General features: G+C 41.5%; 1 protein-coding gene across 1 annotated transcript in view; it reads left to right on the top strand.

Moving 5' to 3' along the window:
- PLCG1 (phospholipase C gamma 1) overlaps nucleotides 1-12,746 on the top strand; it is a 415,222-nt gene that overhangs the window by 198,434 nt on the left and 204,042 nt on the right. The window lies entirely within an intron of this gene.

Raw genomic sequence — 12,746 nt, 5'->3', positions numbered from 1 at the left:
GCCAGGTCCTCAACCCACTTTATATACATTTAAACAGCTACAATAGTGTATGTACATTTCTGTTCTCTTCCAGCAGGGATACATCTTTAAACTCAGTTGTTGTTGTGTCTTTCGGCTTTTCCCGGTTAGGGGTCGCCACCGCGTAACTCCTATCCGCTCATGACTGGCAGTAGATTTTTACGTGCTGGCTTGCGGGGCCTAACGCACAACCTTCAACGAAGGAATGCCCATTCACGCATGTCGCCACACAGAAGACAATTTAACTGAGAATCGCATTTTATAAAATATTTTTTCAGCACATGTCTGTACAAACCTAGTTTGATATACACATGACATACAGTTTGAAAACATTTGTAACACAAGCATGTTATATAGATCATGTTGATATTCACAAATGACATTTTATTTATTTACAAAATTCCAGATAGCTGTGCTGATAGTATCTCCCTTTGTCACGGTGAGCTACACTAATGGTAAATTATCGTGATCTCAATATATTTTAGCTATCACTGAATTATTATTCTTTAGGAATTACAAATCAATTATAATGTTTATCTACTGTAGTACATGTATCATTTTGCATTAGATGAAAACGTAAACAACAGCAATCCTGTATTTCATAAATGCAACCAGGAAATATTTCAATGCTGCAAAACTAGAACAGAAATTCAAGTAGATATCTCCTGTCCTGACCAGAAATAAACAAATAGAGAATTCACATTTAAGGTCAGGTTTTTTATATTAATATTTGTACACTACAGTCTGATTTTTTCAAAAAAATTACATAAAACCGCAACATACTAAGCTAATTCTTACCCATGAAAATGTCAAATATTATCTTGGTAAAGCTAATGCTGTAAGCACATCACCTTCTCAAAAGAATTTTCTTAATCGTATGGAAGCTGACTTTCTTACCATTCAACGACGACGATTATTCAAAATAAGTGTCATTCAAAAGTCAATATTTGCTCTATTGTTATTGGAAAAAAATTGTTTACCACAGGTAGGCATACCTCTCAACCTCTTAGCACAAGAAATCTGTACAAAGCCTGACGTAAGGGAGGACAGAGTTCAAAAATGGTGAGACATCTCAACTTTCCCTATTTTGTAGAGACGCCCCTGATGTTTCTCAAAGTTTTATTCCATTCCTCCTAAAATTGGAAATCATTTTGTGAATTTATACGATAATAGTGCCATCATTTAAAATGTGTCCCCAATTCAGGGCCTTTTCCTTATTTTTCACTTTATTCCAAATTTTGTTGGTAGAATTGAGAGCTATTATTAGTATTACTCTTATAAACTTAGAAAGTTGCTACAATAATTGAATTCTTCCTGCATACATTTTCCTGAATGATATGATCTCTGTAACTAAAATATATGTCATTTATTTAGTGACTTCAACCCTCAAATCATCCTAGCGATTTGCTAGAAAGCCACAGATTTTACGATGTAAAGACCAAAAATACGAGGCAAAAATTTAGACAGTTTTGAGGTATGCTGCTGGTAGGGAAAGGGTAGCAGTGTTGCTCAACTGCACTTAACAGTTACCAAAGTACTTATTCTTATCAGAAATGAAGCATCTTATTGATGCTTGCCGTACTTCTAAATTACACAAACAGTGAAAGTCACAATTGTGGGTTTCAGAAATGCATAGGCCTATAATATTAACTTACTTGCCTCACAAGCACCAACTGGGCTACTGTGATGCACTGAGCATGTAACAGGAGGGAGAAAATAACTTACTTGACAAAAAATCGCAAAGCGGAATCACGGCTGCAAATGCGGAACAGCAGAACAGGGGACTTAATCGATCACAAGTGCGGAGCATTCCGCACAATCTTGGCTGCTCAGACTATCTAACTGTAAGATAGGTTCTTCTGCAGACAGTGTCTTACTAGAGAGGGGAGACCATGATGACTTCGGGAACATAAACAGTGGTAGAAAGGGAATGAAAAGGTCACTTGGTGCCAAGTAAGTGTAATGGATACAATGGAGCCTGAGGTCAAAAGCAAGTAATAAAGAGGCCTCTGATCATCTTATTTGAACCCTTTCAGAGACTGATACATATTTTGAAGATGATTATACCCAGAACATCACACAGTACTACCAGCATGGCCTCAGAGTTTGCTAGTAAAATGATAGAATGAAATACCTTCTGATGGGGCTTGAAACCTGATTGGCTTTTTCTTTGGCAGATCCTTGCCAGTTAGAGTGATGGGGTTTTAATGTTATTTTTACAGTGGTATGTTTTTTCTTCCTCATTTTTGTGACTTTCACTTTATGGAAAAGTAACTTATTCCGCTGTCACAGATTGGTGTGTTGAAAACGTTCATTTTTTTCTATAGTGTGGTTTTTCTGTCTGGCCTGAAATTAAATTTTTTTATTTTTACTGGTGCACAGCTGGACATACAAAACATATTTTTTTGCTAAGATAATCAGCTTGGAAATGGACTATCCCAACATTGATAAGGTAGGAAGCCATGGTAATGGCTTGTGTACATGTTTCTGCTGCCAGAGTCTTTCTTCTGAAGCATTCCTTTGATATATAAATGTTTCTCCAGTAGGCATGTCTTCAAAAAGCAGTGACTCCCTCACTGATATTTTTGTTGTTACACACAGTGCCAGAATGTTTTCTGCATAATTACAGGTGATGACCCGTGCCAGCCATGATCACCCATTCAGTTGAAAGAGGCAGTTTGTACATCCAGTTGTACTTGCTTTCTATATCTTTTATTAAAAACATTGCAATCATAGCATCAGATGTATAGAAAATAGTGCAGACCTTTCAAGAGCTCAGTAACTCAGAGGCACCTGTTTTTGATTGACATTCATAAGTGCAGTCACAATGTTGTACAAATTCCAAAAATAATGCAAACTTGAAAGTTGTGAATTCACAAAGAAAAATTTTGCGTAGGAGCTTTTCCACCTCTGCCTCTTGCTATAAGCTGGGCTTTGAAGCCTAGCATCTATGCTACTTGTGTATACAAACTCTGAGATCATTATATGTCTGGGGAAAAAAGGAAATACCCAAAATGTCACACTCCTTTTGCTGAATAAAACACAGGACTGACATGATGGCAGTTGCAGATTCTGATGCTGATTGCAAATGTGTTGCATTTAAGCCTGGTACTGACTTACTTGGGCTGATGCCCTTAACCCACCTTTATTTGTAGACTGGCATCAAGGTCTGCCTTGGAGACAGCTGACTTGACACACTGTTCACATTCTTTAACAAAATGCACTGATAGGATACAGTCTAATTGGGTGAAATGGGTGTTAAGATCACTCTTCTCAAAAACAACTCCAACAGCCTGCTGAGTTTACAGAATGGGGAAAAATCTTACACCTAACAAACCCAATGCTGTATCTCTGTTCTTTGAAAATCAGAACCTGATTTTAACTAAGATGCACTTTCTTTTGATGTCTGTATGCATACTGCATTGTGTTTATTTAGTCTTTAACTAGGTAAGGTTAGCTAGATATGTTTCTGTCCAGACCTGTGGCCTGAGAGCTTTGCTCTGTTTAAATGACTTGGTTAGAATTTGAACACTATGGAAGATGATGATGTTGGAGTCCAGTTGCTTGCTGCTCATTGTCACAGTATACCTCCACTCATCTGAGTGCATCTCATCTGCATCTCCACTTATCTGAGTGCATCTCATCTGAGGTCAACCCCTCGCTGGTTAGATCTGACCATAAACAAATTACTTTGGATAGCCACATTCCGCCCCCACCCCCAGACAAGGAAACCACAGTGAAAAACCTTTCAAAAGCAAACTTCACGTTACTTAAGACAGAGGTGGAAAGTTTCAAAGCCCCCATGCTGAAGGATAATGCTGTCCAAGCTGCAAAATCCTTTACTAATGCATTATACGGGCACCTACAAGAATGTATGGATTGTGCTATCCCAAGCAAAACCAAGACTCACTCCTCCAAGAAAAGGAAACCAGTCTGGTGGACTCCTGCCATAAACAAGCTATGCAATAGAAGGAGGAAACTAATGCAGAAAAGAGTAAAATCTCAAGAAGGGAAGACATCCCTGATCAGTATCAGCAAGAAACTACGATCCCTCATAAAATCATCCAAGGCGAGCTTTGAAAGAAAAATTGCCAAAGACTCCAAAGATTAACCACAAGGCATCCTTTAGCTATGTCAGGAATCTAAGTGGCAATGCTCAGATCTGCTCAGAGTTAGTGCAGAATGGCACAAAATACACTGAACCGACCGATATCACCAACATCCTGACAGACAGGTTCAGTGCAAACATCACCCCCCCCCCTCACCCCCAAAAGGGCCAATAACCATACCAGAAGAATGTAGAGTCCCTGAAATCACAGACACTCAGGTTAAAACAGCCCTTTCCAAAACCAAAAACACAGCATCAATGGCACCTGACGGTGTCCCAGGCTCCGTCCTACACGAGCTCAAAGACGAACTAACCCCTCACCTAACACACTGTTCAAACTCAGCCTCTCCACAGGCTACATACCCATAGAGTGGTGCACAGCAATGGTTATTCCACTCCACAAAGGTGGAGCCACAACAGACCCCAGAAACTATCGCCCTATAAGCCTAACTAGCTTGGTCTTCGAGGCTATGGAGTGCATCATCATGGAACTCATTAACAGAGACATTGGGAACCTCCAAACACTGGACCCTACCCAGTTTGGCTTTGTTAAGAGCAGATCATGCCTCCTAAACCTGGTGGACTTCTTTTAGACAGTTACCAAGGCTATAGACAAGGGAAAGGTGGTACACACAGCCTACCTAGACCTCGCAAAGGCCTTCGACACCATTCCCCATTCTGGTGTTATAGACAAGCTCACCAGCCTGAACATAATCCCCTACGTCACAAGATGGGTTGCCAACTGGCTTACGGACAGAACCCACATGGTGAGAGTTGCGGGAGCTAGGTCCGACTCTAAATTGGTTACAGGTGGTGTTCCCCAGGGCTCAGTTCTAGGACCCCTCCTGTTCAGCATATACTTCTCAGAGGTACAGGCAAGCACAGGAGGACTATGGCTGACCAAGTTCACAGACGACTGCAAACTAGGGGCTGTAACTGACTCTCCGGCTGACACTGACATCCTCCAAAAGGGTCTCACTGAGACGGATACCTGGTGTCAAAATCATGGCCTCAAGCTAAATGCCAAAAAGTGCATAGTCATCCCCTTTTGAAAAAACAAAGTACCCACAAACTACCACATAGGTGATAGTCCCCTAAATACGGAAGACGTAATAAGGGATCTGGGGACACAAGTAGATAGTAATCTCATCTTTGATAATCACATTGCCAGAGTGGTAGAAAATTCTTCTACCTGGCCCACCTAATCACAAAAGAGTTCGCATCCAGATCAAAAGAGGTCATTGTGCCCCTCTACTCATCACTCATCAGACCCATCATAGAGTACAACGCCCCATTCGGGATGTACCTTACAAGACACCTGCAACAGCTGGAAAGACCGCAGAAGTACCTCACCAAGAGGAGGATCACTGGCCTCAAACAGATGCCCTATGCAGCTCAACTGAAGAAATGCCAGCTGTTCTCGGTTGCATACTGCCTACTCAGAGGTGATCTCTGCCTGATATAAAAGGCCATGTCCACCCCAGAACTGGTGGACATGCTCCACCTAAAGAAAACATTATCCCCTAGAGCCACATGCTCTAGGGATCTAAACCTCACCACAACAATAAATAGGATGTGTTGGGGGGATAGATTCCTGTCCCAGAGACTTCCCATGCTTTGGAACAAGATTCCAATCTACATTAGGCAGAGCTCCTTGCTAAAACTCTTCAAAAGAAACCTTGAGTAGATGAGAAACAGAAAGTTTACCCCGGGGATCACTTCAGTGACTGCTGGACAGAGGCACGGGGAACTAATCTAAGGGGGCGGCGAAAGCAAACCCATTCTGGCTAGGTTTATAAATGCCTTCGGGCAGATAGCCTAGTACCTACCTATGAACCTATCCATATGTAGAGTAGCAGGCCCAAAGCAAAGACTTAAAATTACTGTATAGCCAGAGAAAGTGGAGCTTTTTGAGTCCAGTACTGAAAACACACCTCAGATGAAAATTTGGAGCATGCAGCAGTCTTCTTTCCTTATAGTGTTGTATTAAACAAAATTATTAGCATCTTTGGTCTTTTTTTCTCATATAGCATGCTTTGTTGAAACATTTGGCTCTTGCATTTTTTTGGTTACTTGTAAAGTTGTTGGCTAATAAGGAAGGCCTTATTTTTTTATTTTTCTGCATATATAATTTAACTCATTGATTGTAGAATTTTATAATATTTAATTCCATTTTTGTGTCCTGCAGTACACTAGTTATAGGTATAAGTTGTTGTGGCCTAGAGGTCAAGGTGGACTTTTGCATCTGAGGCAGTATCTTTGTCAGACAGGCTTGGTGTGCTTACTCTGAATCCTTGTAATTTTTAGCTCTAATAGCAAAGGCTGAACACCTCCAGAGTGTTTTCTCGCACCATTATTAATATTACATCTTCCACTGTGGAGACTGGAGAAAGTAGCACTCAGCGAATGTAAGATATGCAGATGCCCATTCCTCATCTCTTAGCTCTGTCCCCTACCTAGCTTCCCAGTAAATTCAGCAGCTATGATTTTATTTTCAAGGGCACTTTACTTCAGGATGAAAATAAGTATATTCATACTTAAATAATGACCACATAGCACATTTTCTTCAGGAAGTGGCTGCAGCCATGTGTTATTATGCCAATCGGGCAACTGTGTCATGAACCAATAATGATTAGTTCTCAGAAATATCAATGCAAATCACATGTCAATCACGATATTCAGATGTGTGCAAAGGGCAAAATTTTGAAGGGAAACCAAACCAATCAGGCCATCGAAGATCACATAAGTAGTCCCACAAAGCATTCAAACAGTGCCAGTGGCTGAAGGGATCTGCAACATGCAGGCCTCAGGCCTTGGCCTCCTGACCTGTCTGCTGACAACTTGGGGATGGCCAAATAAAGGAGGGTCAAGCTGTCTCAGTCTGAGCCACCCTTGAAATTTAGCCTTCCAAGTCTCACCTTCCACCTTTGTAGTTGTAACATCTTGTCCATCCTTCCTGCCTGTTGCTGGGAAGTCAAAACCCTGAAAACTCAGTGGTAAAAACAGGAGATTACTTCCTAACCCTTAGTGCAATCACCCTTGTGGGCCAACAAGCTCATAAATCTTATACTAACTGCTGCTTCTTCCTGCTTTTACAAAGAAGGGCAAGAGGGTGGTTGTATTGATCTGCAGTGCCTGTTTTCACTTGTCTAGCTACTTGTTTCCTTTTTATCCCATACCCTGTCTTCCCAAATGATGTCTTATCAAACACCTTCTTAGGAAAACTGGGAAGATTTTTTGTTTTCTTTTCTAATGGATAGTGGATGGGTTATTTTTAATTAAGAAAAAGTATGTTCATTGTATCATTCACTGTTGCAGTAATGCTAAATTTTGGGACTTTTGCCATAGAACTTGACATATGGCCTTCTTCCAGAAGTGAATGGTCACTTTTTTAACCAGGCAGATGCCATCCCACCTAGTTCTCAGCTTGCTGTGTATAAGAGGGACATCTGTCTCTCATCTCCAGTCTTCACCATCCCCATTTCTACCTCATCACAGAGCAAGAAGAAAAAATAGTTGTTGATGTGATTACTGGCCATTGTCAGTCAATTGGTTTGGCCTGACTTCCTGCGTACAGATAAATACCCTGTTGGGGAAATGCATTTTCATTATTTTTGCCAATTATTATTGTTTGTAGAGTAGTAGTTCTGAGAGTGTTGGGTACAGATGACTGTCTGAACCAGAAAAGGCTATGCATCTTGTCCAGGGCTTCCATTTAATCAGATAATTTGCATATGTCATACGTAGAAAGCATAAAGAGAAGCATCCACAAGAGAAAGGACACCGGGAGGCCATAGGCATATACTAATCAAGACCCAAGTCCTTCCTAACCTCGAAGGCATCAGTTCCATTGAGCCAGCTTTGCAGTCCTACACCATAATGAATATTTAGGCTGAGGCCTCTGGTGTTACCACTCAGACCACCATGACCTGAAAGAAAAGCAAGTGCTCCTGAGCTGAAACCATTCCGCAATCAGTCAGTTGGTCTGAATGCCTCACTATGGGCATCTGGTTTCAAACCCAATATTGCAATTTCTGATGGCAAGGGATGTATACACATTTATACTGTACATAAGAACACTTGCAGTTCAAACACTAAAGCCATCATTACCTGCCTATAAATTAAAGACTTCTAAAGTGGGCACTACCATAAAAGGTAGACTTTCTGACATCAGATGCCACCATCTTGGCTCAGGCTGAGCTGGGTGGGCCTACCACTCTTCGCTCCTCCCAAAAACTGCCTCTGCAGGTCTGATGAGACTGGCATAGGACTTTGTTTTTAATTAATTTAATCAAACTTGTAAGGGGTCACAGAAAGAGAGAGATAATGTGCTAGAACAGGAGGAGTGCACAGGATTCTGTTCAAAACTCTCTTGGAGATCCAGTCCAGATTTACCAAAGCTAAGCAAATTTCTAAAAGTGACAAAGTTCATATTGCTAGTCTTGTAGGCCCTTCAAGCCTCTCTTCTTCCCTCATGCCTTCATGGTTTTCCTTGACCTAATCAGTGCCTACCTACCTGCACATATCCATACCAGAACATATGAGCAGTGCCTAAGTTTCAAAACACAGTGTGCTCAGTAGCAGTTTACTTCTTTGCTCTTTGGTTTATCTTTTAGAAAATGTGCGGGTGCAATAATTGCATAATGCAGAACCACAATAATCCACATTTACCCCTACCTGCATGGTTGCTTGATTCAGACCCTACACATACTGCCCTGCATTTCACCCTGGCCTACGTCAAGGTTTGGGTATCTTTGAAAACACCCATTCTGGGATCCCTTCTGAACACCATCAAAAAAGACATTCCTTCTCCCAAAGTGTTGTTTCTGATGTTGTATTTGTCTTCCATAGAATATCAGGATCAAATTACATCCTGGAAATACCTTAGAACCTTGGGTACATGATATACTTAAATCTGATGGTTCCCCTAGCAAGACTTCACACAAGAAGACTACAGTGGTACCTGTGGAATTGTAGCACCATTGTGAACACACCTCACCCTGCCCCATGTCTCTCTTGCCTCTAAAAGGGTTTTTTTATGGGGTATGTAGCATGTGAACCTCTGTTTGGGGTCGCATTCAAGGCAGCTCAGCCTGTCCAGACCCTTACCACAAAATCCTCAGTTGTAGCTTTTGGGAAGCCCACTCAGGGAAGCTGAGGATCCAAGGGACCTGAAACAAAATTCAGAGGAAGAGGAAAATCAGTATATCAGATGGTGACTGCAGTTTTAGCCACAAAAGCCTTATAAAAGACCTGCTATTCAATTACCCTGCATATGCTTATGGACAATACAGCTGTCATTCAGAACAGGTGGGGGGGGGGTCCACTCTTACCTCCCATAAATGCATGGAACTCGGGAGTCATTCCTGACATTGGTGCATATAACATTCCATACAGTATTCCAGGAGAACGAGTCTCAGTAACTGAACAGGTATCACACTTGTCTTTAGTGCAGAAAGCCACGGGTTCTATTTTCCAGTAGTGACACCGCAGTGTCACGGGGGAATGTGCTGCACTCCAGTGTGTCCTGTCCTTCTGATGAGACTTTAAACAGAGGCTCCATCTGTCTTGACTTGGCGGTAGCTAAGCTGGATGTAAAAGATCCAGGAGAAGTAATCGTGTACTTGGACAAATTTCTTATAATTAGTGTGAATATCAGCTTGGATGTCTCCTGAAAAGATGTCATTGGCCTAGAGGGACTAACCTGGTTGAGTCTATATTAGATATTTGAACGTTGAAAAGAGCAAATGCTCTTACATCAAATCCTAATAACTGAAACCACACAATGTCAAAGATACGGAACAGTGATTTTTTTTCCCAGGGAAAAAAATCGCAGCTCTTAAAAAAAAACCCAAAAAACTAAAAACTCAAATACAGAGATAAAGTGGGAGGCTTCCCCCACACCCCTTACTTAAATATACCAACTCAGAGGTCGAACCACCGTGGAGGAAAGAGCAAAGTCCCAGCAGTAGCCCAGCAATTTTTTTTTTCCCTGGGGAAAAAAATCGCTGTTCTGGACGTTCGACATGATGTGCTTTAGGTTATCACAGGTCAATGTAAGACCATTCGCTCTTTTCAATGTTCGATGTCCTAATATAGACCCACCTGGTTAACAATGTGTAAATCAATAAATAAAAAAAATACATAAATATCATGGCAGACCATTTGAGAAGAATAGAAGTAAACCCTCACAAATGGATGTAGAACATGGCTATAATTCTAGACTTGGTCCACAGGTGGAATGTCCCAGAAGTCAACTTTTTCTGTTTCTCAAGAAAACAAACAACTTAAATTCTGCATAAGAACACCACACACAGGGTTATGGGTGAAAAAAAACATTTCAATCAGTTGGATGGTTCTACTTCTGTATGCCTTACTTCTAACCTTTTTTCCTCAGGGTAATACAGAAGATAAAGGAGGACAGACCAAAAAATTATTCTCATAACACTCTTTTGGCTGAGGCAACATGGATTGTCTTTTCTACTGAGTATAGTAAATATAGAATTTATTCCACTATCTCAAAATGTGGACCTCTTATCCCCAAAACAAAATTTCACTTGTATACTTTAACGATAATACCCTCCGGATAACTGCATTATTGATTTGGCACATGTTTACTATGGACCTACGTGCTGTTGTGAAGCAAGCTAGGAAATAATACCTGGTTAAGGCTCTTCTTTTGTGCCAGAGTGAGGCTCTGAATCCTTACTATTCATCAGACCTTTACAAATCAGGGTTATCTTGCACCTCATTGGACACACATCCCCTGCTTGCCTGTTCTGGGACCCCACCCTTCTTTATTCCTTGCTTCCAGTGAAGGAGTTCCTTAAAGGTGTACTGTACTAAAGGCCACCTAAGAAGGAAGTCTCCCCTGCATGGAACCTAAGCTGTTTGTGTTGGAAATGTTGTCATTACTGCCACTTGAGCCAGCATTTCTAGCACCTTTTCAGATACTTCACCGGTCATCCTAGTGGACATCAGATTTGCCAGGATGGTAATTGAATTACAGGTGCTTATCTTATCAAGTCCACTGCTTGTGATTTAATTCAGGAGTAGGGTCTTGGGAATAGTATGTACAACTTAGCATAATGGTTGAGGTGTATACCTCACAGACAGGGTACAGGATTTGATTTTCACCCTTGGTCACTGTCTGGTTATTGGTTAGGTGTGTAATAGTCTGCAAACTGATTAGCTAGTTATATACCTATGAATCTACTATCTGTAAGTATCACTTGCTTAAGTTTCACAAGAACAGGATAACCTTTTGCATCAATCCCCCACTACCACCTTCATGCTCAAGATGGTGGCAGACTTCTCTCTAAACCCCCTGTTGTTCTACTGTACCTCACTGAGCAAGGGAGGAAAAGATTTCACATGCACTGGATGTGCATAGACAACTGACACTAAAAAAGTGAATAAAAATGTATCAGTTATTCATAGCCCTTGCAAAGGTGGGGGGGTGGGGTGGGGGGGCTGTCGTAAAACTGTCCGTTTCCAAAAGATTTACACACTTTATCTCATTCTGTTTCACTTTCCATGGCATAACTGTACCAGAACAGGCAGCTACTTTGAAATCTCTCCACACGCTTTCCAAACACTACAACTTGGGTGATGTCTCTAGAACAGGATTTGCCATGGCCATACTATAAGGGCACTGCAACCTATACATTCCCATGCTGAGACATCTTCTGTAAGTTTGGGGATTCTTTCCATAAGTTACCACTACTGTAATAATGGACAATGTGATAAACATAGTACAGTTCTGTAAGAATGTGCCATAACTGTAGATTTTCTTATATGTTCACTGTTGCAGTAATATTTCCCTTGTTTTGTACTCTCTGTATCCTGTAAGGTAACTTGGCCACCTTTTTCCCCATATTTCCTCTCTCCTAGGCCTCAAGGTGTGAGCCCCCACTCCTGGTTAGATTAGAGAATGGAGAAGAAACTTTGAGGGTTCTTCTGGTTGGGCTGCCATGCCTGGAGATATTTTCCATCAGGGCACTTAGTGCTCTGGCTTCTGCCAGAACCTGCAGATTATGGGGAAGAAACTTTGAGGGTTCTTCTGGTTGGGCTGCCATGCCTGGAGATATTTTCCATCAGGGCACTTAGTGCTCTGGCTTCTGCCAGAACCTGCAGATTATGGGGAAGAAACTTTGAGGGTTCTTCTGGTTGGGCTGCCATGCCTGGAGATATTTTCCATCAGGGCACTTAGTGCTCTGGCTTCTGCCAGAACCTGCAGATTATGGGGAAGAAACTTTGAGGGTTCTTCTGGTTGGGCTGCCATGCCTGGAGATATTTTCCATCAGGGCACTTAGTGCTCTGGCTTCTGCCAGAACCTGCAGATTATGGGGATAACAAAGTACTAAAGCTGTATTGGAAGGATGGCCCTGTTATACCACTGTCGATATCCATTTGGGAGGCCATCTGCAAGGCCAAGAGACAAAAGGAGAAAAGCTCTGGAAATTGGTCCAGACATCAGGCCTTCTGTGACAGAAATCCCAAAAGTTAGCACAACTGCAGCAGCCAGCACATTTAAACAAATGCAGTTGTAGTAAGTTTCAACACAACTGTTCTTTCTCCATGCACCAACCTTGGGTTCACATTTATTATATTTAACTGG

Source organism: Protopterus annectens, chromosome 12.part0 (genome assembly GCF_019279795.1).
Source record: "Protopterus annectens isolate FY-2018-M chromosome 12.part0, PAN1.0, whole genome shotgun sequence".
Classification (NCBI taxonomy): domain Eukaryota; kingdom Metazoa; phylum Chordata; order Ceratodontiformes; family Protopteridae; genus Protopterus; species Protopterus annectens.
This window is presented reverse-complemented; position numbering and strand designations above follow the sequence as displayed.